Here is a 20,781-nt window from a genome sequence, read left to right as displayed (position 1 = left end):
AATTGTTTGCCATCAGCCTGGAAAGAGCAGGAAGCTTTGAAGGGTACAGTGACTGTGAAGCTGTGCTCCCGACAAAGGGCAGAGGATGTGGTTTTAGCTTTTCATCCTGCTGCTTTCTTTTGCTTCAAGGAGAGTGTTAAGTACACATTGTGATTGATTTTACAGTGAGTCGGGTGAGAGCAAAGTTCTTGCCTGACGGCAGGATAGGCAGATGGCCACACATTGGTTTTAAAACCAAACTAGGCTTTAAGTTATACTGTACCAAAATGCAACACTACAGCCAATAACCATGGAAAAATGACAGCAAAATAACAATTTTTATTTTAAAAGTTTAACAACGTAAAGAAAATGATAATGAAGAAAAACTTGTTTTCTTGAACTTCAGTAGACACTGTTGTCAGAAAAAAAAAACACACAGAAGGTGTTAATGGAAGAAAAGGTTTGGGGAGGCGTAACATCTGTAAAGCTGCTGCACTCAACCAGCTTTAGAGCCCTTGGACATGGGCTCTCCTGATCATGGAGTTCCTTTCAGGAGTCAGAGCTGCAGTGCAGGATCTTTTTTATGTTTTCTTCCTTGTTTTTATTACAAATTCATTATGTTAAACGCCTCTTAGTAATTTGTGTATGTTTAAAAAAAAATATGCCTCTAGAAAAGGAGCTTCCAAGTCCTCAGACTAAACTTTAAAACAGAAGGAAAATAGTACCTGGTGTTGGATTGGTTTAGAACTGAAGGTTTTTAATTGTATTTGTTTCTCTTTCTATTAGAGAACTAATGACTTGTTAGCTCTAGCATTTCTGACATGCTGCTCTTTTGATGGGCAGAACTGTGATGCCATAAACGAGTTCTTTGAAGATTTCGCACATCTTATATTCCGTGAAACATGGGTTTTGTGTAAAATACTTGAAGGTTTTGGAAGGATAACAAAATGCTCCTCAGAGACATTTGTTAGTTTGTCATTCTGTGTTTGGCTGTGCCCTGGAATACTTTGACTTTTAACTCAGTACATTTGTCTGTTTGGCTCAAAGAGAATAAATGATAGATGTATTTAAACTGTAAACCTGGTTTTTGAAAGTGTCTATCTGGCTGTATTCATGGCAGTAAGGGAATGTCCCTTGGTAAAGCAGTTGTTCCACATCTTTCACTTCTGATGAGCCAAGAAGCACTTACAGGGGCTGAAGTCTGACTTCACACCCTGAATTCCATCATTAGTAAAACACGTCATAATTGTTAGTTTTCCCTTTCAAGATGAGCCTTGAGGAATAGGCTCTGTCCTTCCAGGGATGAATCAGTGCACTGGGAAGACCTCTTCAGCTATTTTAGGCAACCACCAAGGACCTTGGTTAATTTAACTCTGGGGCTTGCTTGAAGCAAACAACCAAAACACAATTCTACAGAAGCAAAGAGGGGAGTTCTGAAGGAACGATGCCACTTGTTCTCCAGTAAAGGAATGTTTTATGGCATTATGTCTTCCAAATTATTATTTTATGGTCAGGGGGGTCTGCTGGTGCTTTGAATGAATTCAAATAAATCTCAGACGTCCTGGGGCAGGTCACACCTTATGGGCAGCGTTGCGGGGTGAGGGGCAGTCGTGCTTCCCTTTATCACCCCTCCTCCGGAGGCATAGCTGTGCAGCACCAGACCACTGCCAGGTTTTGTACAGAGAGGTTACTCTGACTCCTTTAGCCCTCATTTTGGCACAAACTTCATTCCAGGGGGTTCGTGCTGTGGCTCGTTCATGAAGTCCTCTGCTCCTACCAGAGAGCTCACCTCTCTTGGAAACAGCAGGGACTTTGGAAACAGCTTTGCTGTATGTTAGATGCAGTAAAACAGAGACTAATATTGGGTAAAACAGATTCAGGAGTACAGTGTAAATAGAAAGAAAATCAAGTTCTGCTACTGATTTGCCCCAAATAAATACTAAAAATCATTTTCTCAACGCAGGGAAAAGGCAGAATGAGAGATTTGTGAGCTGCCTTCAAACTGCTTGAGAATCCCTTGTCTATTTATTGTTGCACGTTACCCTATAAATGACATCGGAACAAAGCTTCCCCTGCCAGAAGCATCCTGTCATGGCACCTGGGCAAGCAGCACCGTGGTTCTCAGTCAGCTTTCACCTTAACGATACAACATCTTCATTAGCCGCCCGCGTGGTAATCTGCTGCTGATTGAGATTAATAGAGAAAATATTTTCTAAACACTTCTGTATGCATTTTCATTAATCTATGTTCAGAAAATTAATCTTGTGGGGTGACCTGCAAAAGGTGTTAATAGCAGTTTTAAATGTGAATTTATCAAAAGTTTGAAGAGGTGCAGTAATACCTGCATAGCGGTAGCATGAGTTCTGAAGAGAGTGTCTGTGTCTTTCAGACCTCTAAGTTTAATGGAAATAAAAACATTTCTTTCTAAAAACTCTTCGAAGCACAACGTAGTCTCAACTCGGTGTGTGCCATGTCCTTGCCCCTTAAGGTTCGGATTGGGATTAGAGAAAAAAGAACAGATGATTAATTGAATAAATATCTCTTCTTAGTGCCATACCATTATTTCTGAAGATGGCTCAGACTATCTGTGCTTGAAAGAACAGTATACAGCTGTAACAGGAGAAGGGAAGAGGAAACACAGCTGAACTAGCCCAAGTTTAAGAAGCATCACTACTGCATCTCAGAGCTTCCTACTGGGCACATTTACATCTGTGTTAAATCTTCATGCTCGAGACTATAACAAAACTATGTATATATATATAGGTGTGTATAACGAAATGCATCACTGTGCAACTCGTGGTGTTGGTAGATCAGGGAAGAATGAACTCCCTGTACTAGCAGATCAGTGAGAATTGTGCTTTATTTTGCTTGGTAAATATTTTTCTTAATGCTTTTAGGGTGATAAAAAGAGGCCTTGTGGAAGTAGAAAACTAGTGATCATTTGCATATGCTCAGATGTTACTGCAAGGCTTTTTGTAGACTGTATGTGTTGGAGTGATCATGGGAAAGGAAATTGCCTTTTGCTGTATTTCATCTTCTCTTCATGTACGGGAGCCTGGCTCCGAGATCCCCCTCAGGTCTCTGAAATCTTTGTACCTCGGGGATACATGAGAGTGCAGTTCCAGGAAATTCTTTGAGGATTATTTTTTTTTTTTCAGTTATCAATAATGAAATTTGACATGAAAGTGAAACTGTGTGTTTTATGCGAGTGGCTTTGATATGATGATGATTTATTGTCCACTTTTACTTATGAAAGCCCACTTAGTAAATTCCTTGTGATTTGTAAACCTGCAGGCAGCATACTGGATAAAAATGATGAATTGGACAGCTGAGAGAACAGATTTCTGTCCACTCCTGGGACTAATTTTTAATGACACTTACTGTGGTGTTAGCATACAGTGGGGACGCTAGCAACCCAGAATTCCCTCCCCCCCCCACACACACACCTTTTTTCCCCTTGAATCTTAAACATGAGTAGGTTTCAGTGACTGAGAAAATACTGCTTTTCAGTTTTGTGCTGTGGCCAGCTTAAATAAGACTCAGCACATAATCTCAATTAAGTATTTTGTCTCAACAGCAAACAAGTCTTTGTGTATTCTTCCCTTTTCTCCCAAATGCTGATACACTTCTACGCAAATGAAGAACAGTGCTTAAATCTGATCCGTTGAACACTGTGAATGTCTGGATGCTATGAATTACGTGTGGAAGTATCGATCTTCTTTTAATCTATATTTAGCCAGTGCAAATTTTAGCAAGTGTTTGAAGTTTCTCTGTACAGACAACGGTTTTGTAAGAGAGGACTGCTCTCGAGGGATGGTGTTTCACCATTTCAATCCTGAAAAAAGCTGAGGTAATTTCATATTTAACTAACAGTTCTTGCTCGGATCACATGCTTAATTAAGTGGTGCATCTCACCTGTAGAGAGCTGAGAACTGAGAGCCTTCTGACACAGAGAAGTCAACATTTATAGAAGGAGGAAAATGAGAACCTTGTAGTTACTATTGTAAAGACTAACCTGTCATTGTGCTGGAATTGGAAAGAATAGGAATGACATGGACACCTAGTCCTCCAGGCTGTTTTGTTTCCTACCCACAGTTGAACAGGTCAGCTGTGTACGTGCATGCAAAAGGCAGGAAGTTTTTCAGAGCACCTTGTCTCCAGGAGCAAGGGAAATGGAACTCAAGTAATTTAACACCAGCCTTGCAACTAGTCTAAATGAAAACTGTCTTTCCCGTCTGCATTAGTGAAGCCACGCTTTGTGCTCACATTGAAAAGCTTCGGGGGGGGGAAAAAAAGTTTGGGCTGCAAAAAATGCTGATCTGACAAACCCCAACAAAAGCAGGGAAACTAGAAGGAAAAAAAAAAAAAAAAAAAAGACCTAATGGCATGAACAGTTTATTTTATAAAGTCTTACAGTCTTCTCTCATCACTGTCCCTGTAACAGTAATAGCCTAATAGCCTGAATGTTTTAATTGGATAGGACAAATTCTTCAGAAGTTTTCTTCTGTGTGAGAAGAGTTGATTTACTGAAAATGAGTCAGCATTCTGTTTTATTTTTATTAGGAAAATATGCAGAAAGCACCCTAGAAGCAAAATTGCTTCAGCTGCCATTAATCAGTTCCCTGTCCTTGCCTGAATCTGGCTTGCTGTGTGTCAGAGCTGGTGCAGGTGAGCACGGAGGAGCCCAGAGCCCGCGGGCACCCTGCTGCTCGGGCAGCGCTGGTGGACGCGGCCGCAGGGTGGTGTGGAAGGGACAGGGACACGGGGCGGTGACTGCGACTCCTACTGCCTGCTAAATAATTGGATTGATGCTACGTGTTAGCATTTTCAGCGTCTTAGTGAAAAAATGAAAATGAAAATAAAAAAGGAAGAGTTGAAGGGAGATGTATAAAATCCTATCAGTGTGAGCAGAGTTCGTAAGATTAATTTGCGTGAAGGCTTGCATTTAGTTAATCCATAATTAATCAGCAGAGCCCACAGGTTCTATAATTGGATGCTAGTGACAAGTTAGTTAAAAGCAAAATTAAATCGCTCCATGTCGCGTTTGTATATGGGGGACATTTCAGATTAGGTACTTAATTGATGTGAGTTTGCTTTGCTTTCCTGCCCTTGCTGCTGCAGCTGCCAAGGGAGATGCCGAGGTGCAGCTTCTGATCTCAGGGCCCCGTGGTCACTGATGCTGCGTGGGCAGGAGATGACAGCAGTCTGTGTCTTTCCGTGCTGGAGCAGGGAACCGAGGGTAACAAGGGTGCCAGAGCTGCCACGTTCCACCCTGAACGCTGGCGAAGACAGATGTGCTGCCTTTCCCATCGCTGGGCTGATGGAGGCAGTAGGGTGAGCATGAGGGGAATGCCTGAATCTGCAGCTGGAGAGGAACAGTCCCTGCAGAGGAACACTCAGCAGTCTGAGTGTCAGAACTATTACATTGTTCTGAACAACTCTTCAAAAGGCAGAACATGAACGTACAAAATCTTGCAGATAGTCATTGCAAGAAGACTTAGAGGAAGACCTCTGAAATTCTGCTACGCTTCATGCAGCAGCATATACCTATCTTGTGTATCATGCCATGGTGGCCTTTTCCAGCATTTATTATCTGATGTGAAAATGAGCTTTCCATTCTTTGGTACAAAATTAATACTAGTAAAATGTTGATGTTTTTCTGCCTCTGAATGTCAAAAGCATTCAGCTCTGTTTGCTGATTGTGAACTTGGTAAATTTAGGCACACTGATCTTAAGAAATTAATGCTTTGCTGTTTGGATTTTTGGAGCAGGAATGAAATATTTATAAGTTGATTGCAAGCAATATAAACCTAGTATTTCTACAATAGCTTGTCCAGAAAGACATTCTTAAATACTAACTTACTGTAGCTCCTGCCAATGCTTGTGAGCGATAGTGAAGGTCTAAGGATTTCAAATTGGAATTGAAAGATTTAGTATTGGCATACGCAATAATTTGGTTTAGGTTGTATAAATGCTTTTTAATTAAGGGGTTCATTGGAAAGATGTTTGAAGGTCGTATCCTTCCAAGTTTTGTGTGCATTTGGATTCAGTGTTCAGAATTTAGGAGTCACTGAAAACCTTAAATGAATTGACATAAAGAATATTTTAAGTGATGGAGAAGCACATATCAACTTCTGAAGCTCCCTTGATGGAATACAGATTGCCTTTCCATAGCTGTGTTGTTTTTCCACCAAGTATTTCTGATGTTATAACGTGAGTTATGCTACCTGTGCAAAGAACTTAGTGATCAGTCAGGGAAGAATTTGTATGTTGATTATTGAATCACTGACTCCAGTGGTTTCTGGTTTTAAATGTAAATATGCAGTAAAAAGAGAATAGGACCAAGAAATTGGGTAGCTCACAAACCAGCTGAATGTGCCATTTTGTAGATACAGTCTAGAGATAACTCTGAGGCTAATTTTGCACGAGAGAGGCTGCCAAAAAAAGATTTCAGCTAAGACTTCTGGTCCATTCCAGCACAAAATTAATCCAAGATAAATCTGTGTGCATAATTCATAGCTCCCCAAAGTTATTTTAGATACTTATATATTTATCAATTGCTTCTGTTAAGCTTGTCTTTATTTGCCAGAATCTGAAAGATGCACTTAGTCCTGTGTGTTGTTGTCTATGTCCCTCATGCAGTCATATCCCACGCTTGCCACCCCAGCGCCGTCATTAGCAGATGCAGCTTTTTTCTGCTGTGTGTGTGCAAAAAGTGTTGGGTCAGGCTACTTCACCCCAGGGCACAATCAGATCTTGTGTAGTTTCCCTTCTGGCCTCATGCTGTAATGGCCTTCTTTTTCCCAAAAGAAGACATTTAGTAGGGTCATAAAAACTTCCAATTTCTGCACCACCTGACTGCATTATGGCCATACTAGAGGTGGGTGGACTTGAGAAAGTGGTGTTTTATGGCATTTATTGGATACTTGACATTTTTACTCTAAGCCCATCCTGATTTCTTTCCCACAAATGCAGTATTAGCTTTTCACCCTCCCTGCTCCCTGTCCAGTTTCCCATGGGATTTCTCTCCCCCTGCTCTCTCTGGTTGTTTCTGTTGAACAGAGTGCACCTGAGAGCATCCAAATATGAACATAGCTTTAAAATCCGTGTGTTTTCAAAGGGTTCAAGGTCAGATAGAAGTATTGATGCTGGCCCTGTTGATTATTCTTACCCAAGCTTTCGTCATAACTCTGCTACGCTCTGAGTTGTTAAATTATTCAGCCCTCCCTTTGAAATCCATCTTGAGCATCAGACTCTCCCTCTTCCCCAGTGCTGATTTCTAAAGCCTGGCTACCCACTGAAATATATGTATGTATATATGAATTCCTTTTTATTCATTCTAAGTTCTTCAGACATTAATTTAATCAAGAAATTCTTTGTTCTTTTATTACAATGGAATGACTAATTACTTTGTAAATAATTTTTGCTTATGTGTATGCTAGCTCAGTCAAGTCTCCTTTAAGAACAGCTAGATAATCTGTTTTTGTACAATGGTTCCTCGGATATAAATGTATTCAGACCTCCACCTATCTTCATTAACCTCTGCTGAATCTGCTCAGTCTCAGCCCTCCCAGCTGCTGAGAAAACCAACACAGACATTAATAGTTAGTACAGGTTTGGATCTGATTTTCCATTTATGTTGTAGTAGACGTGATTAAAGCCTTCAAGTACAATCGCAGCTAAATCCTGTCATAGCCTAGGCCATTATTTTTTTCTTTTCCTATTAGGACTTTAAGCATTTCTTTGACATATTTTTATTGCGAGATTAGGAAGAAAACACTTGACTTGTTTGCAACATTCTCATTATATTCTCTTTATAACATTCCTAAAAGAGAATAAATATAAAATGCTTCTGTGTATTGTGGTCATATTTCAGTCTGACTTTAATACGCTCCGTGATTTCCCAGCTCACAATTCTTCTAACCTTGTGGTGACAGTCAAGAAATCCTCATACCTGAAAAAAGGGCAGTTGCACAAGCTGCCCGAGTCTGTATGATGTGTGGGGACCTGGATAATTTGTCTCTGCTACAAAGCTCAAGCCTTTAGGTTTTCTGTATCCTACTTGAGTAACTGCCAAGATGTTTTTTGGTGAGAAAGCTGTCTCATGGAGACAAAGCAGCCTTTCATATCACTTTTCCTTTTATTAACCCCTCACTGATGTCGAGGTCATTGGGCTGCTTTTTTCTTACCAGAGAATATGAGAGTCTAGGTTTCCCATTAGGTTTACTTCATCCACCTGTTCTTACAAATTGCTTGCAAACTCAAACCGTTTCATGTTTCACAGGGTCTCATTAAGCTACCCATCTGTATAGCTTAATGCCACCCCGTTTGTACACACATCCAAAGGGGTCAGCTACCTCCTAGCCACTTCCCCTTAGGTGGTGGAGGTAAATGTTGATCTTGCCTCGTGAGAATCCTGCTGCCTTGTGTACTCACTTGCGCAGGGATTGCTCGGAGCACACAGCACGTGCAGGTTGAGCCACAGGTGAGTTTTCGTGTCATCTTCTAATACTCAGCTTCCTCATCTTGAGTGCCAAGTAACACTTCAGGCTTTTCAGTTTAGTGGAAAACGGCACGGGCAGGAAGAAATTAGTTGAAGTGAAGCCTTTTGTGTCAGATTAGGAGGTGGTTTCAAAAGGATATTTGGTGACTAATTGACCATGACTGCTAGCCCTAAGGAAACTGTTAACTCCTGGAAGCCTTGTAATCCTGACGGGAATCCCATGTACGCTCCCCATTTGAATTGTTTCCGAGGCAAAGCCATGACATTTTTCTCCTACGTCTTGCAACTTTGTCCATCTCAAGGCAACATCCCTTCTCTATGGTTCTCACCAAGGCTGTGATGATTAAGCACTTAAATTGATTAATCAAATTTCTTGTGATGAGAACCACTGTCATTCATTAATCTGAATGGGATTATAAATAAGAGCTGGCAGATACAGGGGACAAACATGTTGACAGATAGACCTGCTGGTTTGAATACAAATTACACTATTGCATCTGGAGGATTTTAGCTCCTGGCAGCCTCAGGATATAGCTTCCCTAAAGGTAAAATTAGACTGAGATTAAAGTATCCCCATATTAATAAAGAAATATGCATTTATGAACAGACAGCTACTGCAGGTGGATATGCAGGATTGCATACCAAATATCCTACATCAGGACCGGGCTGTAGATTGTGATTCCTGTGTAATTCAAGAAAGATTTTATGAGGTTAGTTTTAGTCAAAATTCAAAGATAACCCAGCTGCAAATGTGTGGCTAAAATCAGTTTGAATGGTAAACTAGCAGGCTAGCAAGGGCAGTTCCTGTTAAATTGTCTTGAAGTTGACAGCACTGAAAATAAAATTTGTATCAAATTTTGCACTTGAAGAAGCACTGACTAACATTCACTTCCTTGAGAAATAGAACCTTGTGCTTTTAGTATTGGGACTTAGTCCTGGATATTGTTTAGGTGACTTGCACAGAAGGATTTTGAAACCCTCACCATGTTGCAGTCAGTGGCAAAATTCCCATCAACTGCAGCAAGGCTGGAATTTCGTCTTTAGGGGATTAGGTGACTGTGCAAGTCATTTCTGTCGTTTCTAGAGTGACTGCAGAGCAGCAGGCAGGAATGCTGCAGAGCGTGCTGAGATTAAAGCTCTCCCGTCTTGTTGAACTGGCCTCGTACATTTTTCATAAATATTTCAAGAATTCTTATTAAAAGAGTTACTGGCATAAAAAAATTAAGAGTTTGATAGCTGGCATGTAGCATACTACCTTGTAGTTTCAGTTTGTGGTGGAAGGTCAGGGAGCTGCCGTGCTTGCTGTCAGAGGAAGGAGCTAGCACCTTATCCACGCTGATGTCCCCGACGAGCAGCCCGGTCTGCCTGCTGCAGGGCAGGGCCCCAGCCCCGAGGACCAGAGCTTGGAGGAAGGGTGTTTGCCACTGCAGGTTCCAGCATGTTGTCCTCATTCATTTTCGGGCTGGCTCTGGGATGGCTTCTCCTGTAATAAAGAAATATCTGCAGCAGCTCCACAGCTTTTATGTCACTGCATGTTTGCATCCCAGGACCTCAGGCAACAATCAGTGCCTTACCGCTGCGCTGAATGCTCTTCCTTGCCTTGCAGGCAGGGACTTTTGCCTTTCTTTGCAGAAGGCCAAAGCCACTTCCCTGCTTGTCATTCTGCTGGTGGTACAAGCAGAAACTTATTTGTTTGGCTGCCTGTTTCTGTGGATCAAAGCCCTTTCCCTCTGGCTGATATAATCAAAACTAGTAATGGTGAATGGATCGGCAGCCAATGTCCACGTTCAGGCTACCTCAGACAGAGAAAGGCAGGGGCTTATATTGAATGTAAACAACCTGCTAAAAAAGGCTTGACCTTGGACTTTAATTTACTATTGAGCTGGAGGTAGGAGATCAATGGGTAAGTGCCAGAGGATTCAATAGTAAGTGGACAGTACCAGTAAATGCTCTTGCTGAAACTGTGCAGGCTACCAGAATAAAGAAAATGTACAGAAAAGAGGGGTTGGGGCATGCTGGAAAACACAGTTACTGACTCTCTTATTTTTATCATTATTACAGTAATTTAACCCACTCTGACAACCCTGTTGGCTTTGCCATTATATTTCTGCCTAACTTTTCCTTCATGTCAAACCCAATGAAAAGAATATCCTGGTACCCAGCTGTGCAACCGATTTGGAAAATGTGCACTGGGCAGTACGCTGGGCATTAATTACCGAGCCTCCTTCTGCACGGGCAGTGGCTGTGTGCCATCAGTGTGTAACAGGGAAGGTGACAACAGCAGCAGCCTCCTGGAGCTCCTGCCTCAGCTGAGCCCGCGTCCTGCTCGGCTTTGCAGCCGGGCTCATGCTTGAATGCGGTGCTGTACCCCGTGGCGCCTCTCACAGCACTGTGATGAATCTAAATGACTGCAGCGTTTGAAATTCCTGAACCTGTGGCGAGTCCTTCAGGTGCTGGAGGAGGTGGTGGTTTACGCAGCCAGCCTGCGAGTGTCCCTCTTGCCGCAGAACGCCAGCTTGAGCCAGCAACTGGGAAAGCTCTGCAGGAGCCTGTTTGTTAGGCTGATGGCCCTGGTAAGAGAGAAGGCATCTGCTGGGAAGGACAATCATTTTGCAGTAAGACAGGCATATTAAAAGTATAAAATCTTGTCACAGACACCACTGCAAGTAACAACCCATTCAGAGCCCTTCCCCTCTGTGTCCCATCCTTCTCTCAGCAGACGGTGTATCACAGAGCATCTCCTCTGAGTGCTCTTTGCTTACAGAAAGGCATGGGAGTGAGGGCATATTATACCCTGGTGCTCACTTTGGGAGTGCTTCTGGGACTGAGCCACATGCTTTGAACGTTAAAGTAGCTGGGAACAAGAAATAGATACAGCTAGATTTTATTCCTAAAGAAACGCGTACCTGTTAAAAGAGGAAATGTCATTACCCTTCAGTGTTACAAAGGCAGCACAGTTTGGCATCTCTCTCTCTCTTTTTTTTTTTTCTCACGATACATAAAAACAGAGTCTTTGTCTTAAGACTAGACTTAAAGGAAACAGCATTTACTGTAAAAATTAAGAGAAAGTGCAAAAAAAACATCACTTTCTAGAGACTGGTCTCCTTCCTGCGTGAGAGGAACATGGAGCGAAGTGTGCTGAAGACGGGAGTTGTTCACAGGGATCTGGATGGGAAGTGCTGAGATGGGGAGCTAGAGTCTGTGCAGGGGGCTTGTAAAGAAAGCTCTGAAGATCGAATTGGGAGGATGGAGGGACTTCTGTAAGGCACGCAGCATGGGACTGCAGGCACCATGAGAGCTGGTTTTGTGGTGTTTTACCCAAGGTTTCAAACTGGCGTAGAAAAGAGTAGATGATCTGAGGAGATGCCAAATGCAGGAAGCACCATACTCGAACAGCTGAGCTTTTCTTGTTTGAATCTCAAAATAAACTCTTGGTAAGTTTTAGAATTTGGGGCACCCAAGATGAGTGCCCGTATAAGTAGATCTCTTGCCAGTTAGCCAATATTATTAGGAGGATAATTTATAGGAGGAAGATGATTAAAACCTGCAATCCTTGCAGTGATTTCAGAATTCCACAGAGGGGAAACGGGTTTGAAAAGCAACCCATTAAACATTTAAATATTTCATAAAATATTAAACACTTCAAAAATTGCTTTCTAACAAGTCATGAGGTAAATAGAAAGATATTTGATAACAAAAACTACCAGAACTGACAGGGTCCTGTAAGGAATACAGCTTGGCTTTAAATTGAGGATGCAGTAACCTCTGCTCCTTTGATTAGCCATAAAACAAGATCTGCATGCTCAATCCAGAAATCATTATCTAGGTGTAACTGCTGGGGACATCAAGGGCATCAGGAGGGTTTGAAGCACGTCAGAAAAAGAGCCAATACAGTGCAAAATAAATAAATAAATAAATAAATAGTCTTGCAGCAGGCTGAATGCCTGACCAGCAGCCAGTGCCCTGATGCTGCAGAGGTACACCGGGAGGCTGGCAGCCCCGCAGGCTGGGACATCAGGATATCTGCCTGTGCGTGAGCTCTGCTTATGGGGAGCAAAGCAGGGGCTGCAGAGACCCCACTGCAAGCCCTGCAGGTCTCCCAGGACTGAGTATTCACACCCTGCACTACAGTATTTTCGTGGTGGAACAGAAAAGTAAAAATCACAATGAGCTAATGATTCGCTGAGAAAGGCAAGGCAAGGAACGCAGGACTGGACTAATGTTTCATTGCCATAATGTCCCCTTTAACGTTACTTATGAGGCCTCTTGGGTTTTTCAGAGAGAAAATGAAGATCCTAACTGAATCAGTCTTTTACGTTGCAATCTGTTGCCTAAAAATTAAAGGCCAGATTATCTGGGATTTTAAATTGTGGAAATGTTAAGGTGTTTTTTTTGTGATTTGCTGCCAGTACATAAGGATTCCTTGTCCAAATTTACAAACTGCAAGTAATTGTTTAAGCTTTGGTGACATCCATAAAACACTTGCCAGCATCGTAGGTTATTCCCATGCACTTTTTTTGTTGTACTCTGTCTAAATGTTGGAGGAAAAATCTAAACCTGTCCATTGTCTCTGTTTTGTTAAAATCAGTAGTAAGGAAACATGGTTAGCTGTTTCTTTAGTTGAAGATTTGCTGCAGTGGAGATACTGTAGCGGGAAATTTTGGATGCCTCCCTATGTTATGACACTTTCTTCCCTTTTTAGATCAAAATAAAACCTCCGAGTGTTGCCTGTCTGCCCTCCTGGATTGCTTCTCAGTGTTGCGGGGTTCAGCCAGTGTTACACCTCATGATTTTAAAAGGTTAAACCGGGGCCGATCTGTACAAAGAAATGTTTAGGTCGGTTTTCTGTTTCATACCTGTCAACTTTGTGTCATTTTGCCCTATGAGAGTTGTCAAAAAAAATCTTCTGGCTCTGTTCGCTTGGCCAAGCCCCATCATTGCTCTCCCCCTCCCCAGCTGCATCTTACTGTTCAGGGAGAAAAAGTAAGATTGATGGCATTAGGTTCCCTGTGCGTGGTGTTGGCATCGAGTCAGGGGATTTTATAGCAGCATGTTGGCTTTTCTCGCTGAATTTTGATTAATGGAGCTGGCTGGAGCTGCTGCTGTCTCCCAGCTCCTTCAGCTGACAGGGGCGAGCATAATCTGATGTTTAAATGGATTTGGAACGCGTCTGTGGCTTTAGCATCCGTGTCCTGAAGGAAAGACCATCTGCTACAAGATAACCTGATCTCAGAGGGCACTTACTTCAGATCTGTTTGAGAAGAGAGATGACACACACCGAATTTGAGGGTTCCCCCTATGCCTACTAATTTGGTGGTGAATAGGCAGCTCACGTTCCAGACTCAATTTTGAAGTTGCCCTGCACTTCTAACCGGGTTCCCCCCTTTCAGAGGAGAGTAGCAGAGGATTTTGTGGGTACTTCTTACAGATGCAGATGGAAAATGGTTCCTCCGTGTAAAGCAAATACGTTAATACAAAGAGCTAACAAACTTTGAGCATTGATATTCCGATTTGTATGACATTCAGATATATCATTTTCAGGAAGGTGGGGTGGTGCATTTGCTGGGATGTGGTGGTGAAAAGAATAGGACGCAATGGTGTCTGTATGAGCAGGAAATGTCCATGATAGAGATGGCAGAGTTGTTTTTACTGTTGCATTTGGACTGGTATCTCTGAAACACGGGTTGTTGCATTGAAAGGAAAATATCGGTACGAGAACTTACAGGCTGCTTTCCCACTTTTCCTTATCAGGGAAAAGTACTGGGGCATCCTTTCACACCTTACAAAGTGTAAGGGTGGGCTGCATTATCCTCAAATGCCTAGAGGCTCCAAGTCACGCAACTTCTGCTTCCTGCCCGTGAGTTTTAGTGCTGCTGCTGCTGGTTAGTGTTCTTTTGGAGTATGGTCGCATTTTGAAGGCGTAGAACAGGCCCAGGCAACAGAAACAGGGGGCAGACTAGGAGTCATTTTCCCTGTAAGCTTTATCCATGGGAGGTGGAGGTCAAAAAGGACGTATGTTCATGCTGCTATTTTGATGATTTCATCCTCTCCTCTCCTCTCCTCTCCTCTCCTCTCCTCTCCTCTCCTCTCCTCTCCTCTCCTCTCCTCTCCTCTCCTCTCCTCTCCTCTCCTCTCCTCTCCTCTCCTCTCCTCTCCTCTCCTCTCCATTTTAGATCTCACTTGTGTTACAGTCAGATTCCATTATTTGGGGCATTTTTTGTTGCTGTTGCCATGACTATGTTTGAAAAGGCTATTTGTTTAGGGATTTTGGTGTAAATCCCATACTGCCTAGGAGAGGCACCAGGGCAGAAGCATCCGCCCAGGGCATTGAGCGAGAAGCCTGGTCTGTCCCCTGCCTTCCCACAAGGCTGGAGGCAGAGGACCTTATTTTTTCCCCGCTGACCTGTGTAGGTCGTACTTAGGATGTGTGCAGGCTGCTGCGATGTTAGAAGTTGAAGCCTTACGCCATAAAATTACTCAAGTATATTTTAATAATTTAGAGCCACGGGTCTTACATGGTTTGTTCTCTAAAGATTGATTTAGCTTCTTATTAAGGGAATTGGGAATTCAGTGTGAAAATCTGAACAAAATCCTGACTTTTTTTTTTTTTTTTATAAATATCCACTAGTGTAACTCACTGGGGAGAAGAATTTCAAAGTCTGACCAACCCTATCTTGAATTTTTGATTCCTTGCTCTCCTATTTCCGTTCCCAAGGTGTTCTTGTTAAGGAAGAACACCTCAGCATTATTGTATTATTTTTAAATAAGCTACAATCACTTTAAGGAGCTTAGGATAAAAAAATGCACTAATACTTTGATTTTTTTCCTGCAGTTTCCAGAGGTTTGATAACGCAAGATGTGAGCTGCATATAAATGGAAGGGTAGGCTGTTCTAATTGCCCAGCTCTGCCTCTCTGTCCAGAGAAAGCCCTTTTTTCTTTAATGATCAGTCGATTTTAGAAAGGTACAGGATGAAGTGGAGCTGGCAGAGGTGGGCTCTCTGGGAGCAGCACTGGGGCTGCAAATAAGCTGTTTGGAGCTGAGAACTTCTGGAGGCAGGTATGGGCTTCGTGTTGCAGGGGAGTTACGGGGTGAAGCAGGAGGGACGCAGCAAGGAGAGCGTGGCTTTGTCGTACAGGCTGCTGTGAGCTTGGTAGCGCTGTTCTCACCTGGCTGGAGGTCCCTGCAGAAACAGGACCCTTTGCCTCAGAGGTACTCCTGCTATCAGCATGCGTGACTGTCAAATCTCTGCTGTTCTTGCTCTGGCAGCTGGGAGGATTGCCCCGTGTGCCTCCACGCTGCCCTCCGGGAGCAGTGCTAGGGCAGGTTTGCATTGTGCCAGTGGTGTTCAGCCTCTGGACGGTCTCCGAATTGCACCGCTGCTTCCCAGCACAGCTGTGGCAAGGGGAGGATGTTTAACCAGCTGGCTTGTCAGCATGAAGGGGCACCCCTGACACTGCAGTATTTCAGGACAAAGGCTACGCTCGTTGCACGTTCAGATTTCCTACCTACGTGTGTACAACACTGTGCAAAATTTCCAAGAGCACTTAGCAGTTTTCCTTGCACCGCTCTGGAAAAGGCATCCAGCAGCCTTCCCTGAAGGTGCCGAAGCTCGTGGCCAAAAAATCACTCTGCTCACCTCCGCAAGCATTCAGAGCCTTCCTCTCATCTCATTGTTTTCCTCTCTTCCCTGCTCCGTAGGCTTCTTCACCTGACTGTTGCCTCCTGGAAACATCTTTATGGCATTTTTTGTCCAAACCCTTCGTCTCGATTACTTTCTGTTGGCTGGAGGGGCAGGGGGGACATGAAACCGTTAATACTTAAACCTCTAAATGTCATGTAATTTGCAAACCTCAGCACATCCCTCCCTGAAAGGTGACTGCAGCAGGCTCCAAGGGAAGCTGTTCCTGCTGCAGCAGTCACCAGGATGGCACCTGAGGGCAGGGAGCAGCATCCAAGTCCTCGCCTCAGGGCAGCTGCCCCCCAGGGCTCCCTTCTGGGGACGGGCTGGTGCCTATTGCCATACCCGGTGCTCGTCCAGGAGGTGACAGAAGTTCATGTCTTCATCTCTGTTTTCAAAACAGAAATCAGAAGCTGCTGAAGAGGCTTTTCTCTTCGGGCAGTTCAGAAATCCTATTTCTTTCCTCCTAGAGATTTTGTGAACTTAAAAGGAAATCAGGAAAAAACAATTCTTCTCTGTCCAGCCCATTAATTCAGCATGCTCAGAGCAGAATTAACCTTGGCAAGCCTTGTAGAGGAGAGAGTAATTCTAACCTTAAAAATCTGCTGATTAAAGCTGGTTTCAGGAATTCGATTTCACTTAATGCATTGGCTGAGAGCCCAGCCCAGCATTAACATAACCACAGACACACAGGCCGTGGCATTTTTTTACCTTCCCAGTAAAAAAAAAAAAAAAAGGAAAAAGATGAAACAGCTAATGAAACCCCTTTTGCCTGTTTTGAGCAAGAGGTTGTTTTTGTTGTTGTTTTGTTTGTTTGTTTTGTTTTTTTAGAGCCTCCTTTAACTAACTGCATTGCGTGCTGTGCTAACGGGGAGTTTGCCATAGAGCTTTGCCATCCCTGCTTGGGGATGGGTAAGATTTAGTCCGTGGCTGTTTGTGCTATCTGAGCTTCCCGTAGATAAGTACAGCTTTGAGGTACCACCTGAAGAGGAATCCAGAAACGTGTACCAGATGGTTTTAGTCTCTCTCATAGCTGAGGAATGTGGGTGCTTCCCCCATTCAGATAGGTCATAGCATTTAAAACAGCACTTAACAGTACAAGGAGAAAAATCACTTTATCCATTAAGTTATGCATACTTTTCCTTCCCGGGATCTAATTTTTAGTTTTAACTTTTCCTAAGGTTGGGGTCCTTGACTTCTGCATCAGACTGTTTTGGGCACCAGAGTGGTGGATGCACATGCTGTGGAAGCTTCTCCAGAGGAGGGCTCTGGACCTGCTTTCCAAGTCCTTGCTGGGAAGCTGTTCAGACCTGGTGATCCTGAACCTTCCACGCTGCTTTCCAAAATGGGAAGACCAGTTCTGAGTCAGCAGAACTCTGTATTAAAGACCTTTTAATAAAGCACCAGGCTGCAGTGTGGCCAAGAATCACTGTCAGGGATTATCTTAAACAAACACTGTCTGCTTTTTTCCCATGCTGAATGGTGGGATTAAAATGTTAAGCTTTTCTTTGGATTATTTTCCTGAGGTTTTTCTCCCCCTTTTTTTCTCTCTCTTTTTTTTTTTTTTTTTTTTTTTTTGTGTGTGTGTGTGTGCGTGTGAAATGTACCCTTGACATATTTAAAAACCATTATTAATCTTTGTCATTTATATTTTAAAAATAACTCTGTGATAGCAGCCAGCAGTCTTTAAATCCTTTTTAATTCAGGCCGACCTTGTGAGTGATTATCTTGCGGAGGAGACGTTGCAGCCAGCCTCTCGGTGTACTCGCTGATAAGCGTGTGCTTTTAATGACACACCTGAAATGATGACTTTCCCTCTGCACTAATCCTGTTACAGGGCATGCTAATGATGTCAAGGCTGGCAAGTTCATTGTTTGCAGAGTATTTTCATAGTTTATGAAGGTGCCTTCGAGACAGAAGAATTAGAAATCAAGATACAGCAGCCCCTTTGTGTTTGCACCAAACAGCTGGGATTCCTGCACTGGAGAGATTACAGAGACAGAGCCCGTGTCCCGCTGTGAGCTGGTTTGCAGCCAAGATAATGGCATTACTCAGGCATGACAGAGCACAGAGTAAAATATGCAGGTCATCCAAACAAGTGCCAATAAAGCCTTGATTCCACACGTTAACCTTAACATCAGTATTTATGACATGGCATCCATATCTGCGGAAACAGATATTCTAGACAATTCAGACAGTGATTTAGAGATAAGATTTTCTAGCACCCATCCGCTTACGTTTCGGCTAACGTGATTTAAAGTCTTGCTGAAGTTTCACCAGAGTGAGGGCCATCCCATCCTGCAGCCGTGGGGAAGACCAAAATTAAGAGTAAGGAAATAAACCAAGAGCATTTTTCCTTGACAGCAGACAGTCCTGCTGCTGACCCAGCGGCACCCCGCAGCCCTCGTGGCAGCACCTGCCCTCCCTCCCTGCGTGCAGAGCCTGCGGACAGCTTCAGCTGCTGCCTGCAGATGCTCCCTGTCCAGAGCTCCCACGGAGGGCAGGGGTTGCTGGATGGCCACCGAGAGAGGAATTAATTGCAGAAACTGGGGAGCAAGTCCAAACTCACTCAGTTTTGACGTTTCAGGACTTCGAATACACGGCGCACATTCAGTTGGTAAATTTGTTTTATGAGAGCCCTTTAGCTGATGGCATTCAGGTTGCTAATATTTACACTGAACATTTTAAAATATTTACCCCAAATAATTTTTAATAGTTTTAATATTTAAAATGTTTTGGAACTCATAAACACTAGGCTTGCTTTCCAAATAAGGTTTTTTAATGATATAGCTGTTCTGCATTATTTCCATTCTGTTCTTAGTGTTCATAGACCAAATTTCCCCAATTTGAACATACCTCACCATCTGATGTGCTTTTGTTCGTACCCAAACACGAGAAGAAGGGCTTAGGGTGGTGATAATTTCTGAACATGTTTACTCCCTTTCTGCATGTTTGTTTATTTTAAGGTCATCACGCAAGTTGGTTGTACGTAATTTCAGCATCTTTCCCTCAAACACAGCACTGCAGAAGGGAGTGGGAATCCCTGTTTGGGACAGGGAAATTTGTCCTTGCCCTGACTGCTGTTGCGTTCGGGAGAAGTTGGGAGCTGTCTATTTGCCTGTTGCATAGTTTGCTCCTACTTGTTGGCAAATGCTCACTGGATTCTAAATATCTTAGCACTGGATTAAAAAAAAAAAAAAAAAAAAAAAAAGAAGAAGAAAGCAGCAGCCTGCCACGCCATCAGTGAGGAATTGAAGGGCCAAGCGACAGGGCCAAGCATTTACATCTGCACATCCTGAGCTGCCTTGGCCACCTGCAGGGCACGGGCACTGCGCGACCCCACACAAGGCCCTGGCCACCGAGCTGCTCCCCAGGGAGCACCAAGGGCCCCCAGCAGTGTGCAGAGAGCAGTAATTACGAGCGTTGTTGCAATCAGTGCAGTCACTGGAGTAAAGCGAAAAATGAAGTTCCTCTGCAAAATCCCCTGCAGCTGGCTTTACTGATTTTTTTTCCTTCTGTAATTGTAGAATATCGGCATGCCTAAAACATGCATGATCTGTGATCTTTCAGGGGAAATATCTGAAGAGAGCTGCAAGCAGATTGCTCATTTGTTGCAATTTCTCATTTAAGGAAAACTAATCACCTTCCGTAGAGGGGAATATATCATTGTACGCATGCCTGTCCCCACTCCCCACGTGGACTATATTAAAAGCCAGCAGAGTCAGAAAATAATGTTGTTTTTTTAGCAATAAAAGGACTGTTGTGGTTTAACCCGGCCGGCAGCTAAACACCACGCAGCCGTTCGCTCACCCTTCCTCCCCCCTCTCTGGGATGGGGGAGAGAAACAGGAAAGTAAAGCCCGTGAGTTGAGATAAAGACAGTTTATTAAGACAGAAAAATAATAATATCAATAATAATAATAATAACAATAATGATGATAATAGTACTACTAATAACAATGTGTACAAAACAAGTGATGCACAATGCAATTGCTCACCACCAGGACAACATATTTTGTGGGCAGGAGTCGTACGGGGATCTTTTAATAACAGTTTTGTGTTTGGTTTGTACTGGGCTTAGCTTCCAACTGACAGTGTTTGAGTTTCAACACACTGGAAATCTGGTTTTGCTACAGGAAGAATTCCTTACCCTTACTCGTTTCAGGTAATTAGACAAGCAAAGTTCATTAAAACGACAACAAAACTCTGTCTTCTCTTGTTGCTGTATAAAACAATACATGACAACAATTTTTTCAGTTTACATGCTCCCAATTTTAAATTCGTGTAACTGAGTGATAAGCCATGTAAAATAGGTGTGTTTTTCTTGGGTTCTAGTTCTGCCCCCATGGTGCTAGTGCATCTCCAAGGGGTTTCTCTGCAGCAGAAGCTGAGGACGTTGCTGTGTGGTGGAGCACTTGGTTCCTCCACAACGTGCAGGGTGGGCACAGGCTCCTCTGCTGCAGTGATGGCACTGTGAGTCATTGAGGAACTGGAAAAGCCTCTGTCACCCCTCAAAAACTGACAACAAGGCTGAATAAGGATCTGGTCATCTGCAGTTTAGGGTTTATGTCCATATATAAACTAGAGAAATGTTTAAATTCTGTCCATTGAGTCTTTAAC

General features: G+C 43.2%; 1 protein-coding gene across 7 annotated transcripts in view; it reads left to right on the top strand.

Annotated features, from left to right (window-relative positions):
* The window catches only part of CAMTA1 (calmodulin binding transcription activator 1), a 329,904-nt gene that overhangs the window by 184,865 nt on the left and 124,258 nt on the right, over positions 1 to 20,781 (top strand). The window lies entirely within an intron of this gene.

Source organism: Aythya ferina (assembly GCF_964211825.1).
Source record: "Aythya ferina genome assembly, chromosome: 21".
NCBI classification, from domain to species: Eukaryota; Metazoa; Chordata; class Aves; order Anseriformes; family Anatidae; genus Aythya; species Aythya ferina.
Note: the sequence above shows the minus strand (reverse complement) of the source record. Positions and strands in the feature narration are given on the sequence as shown.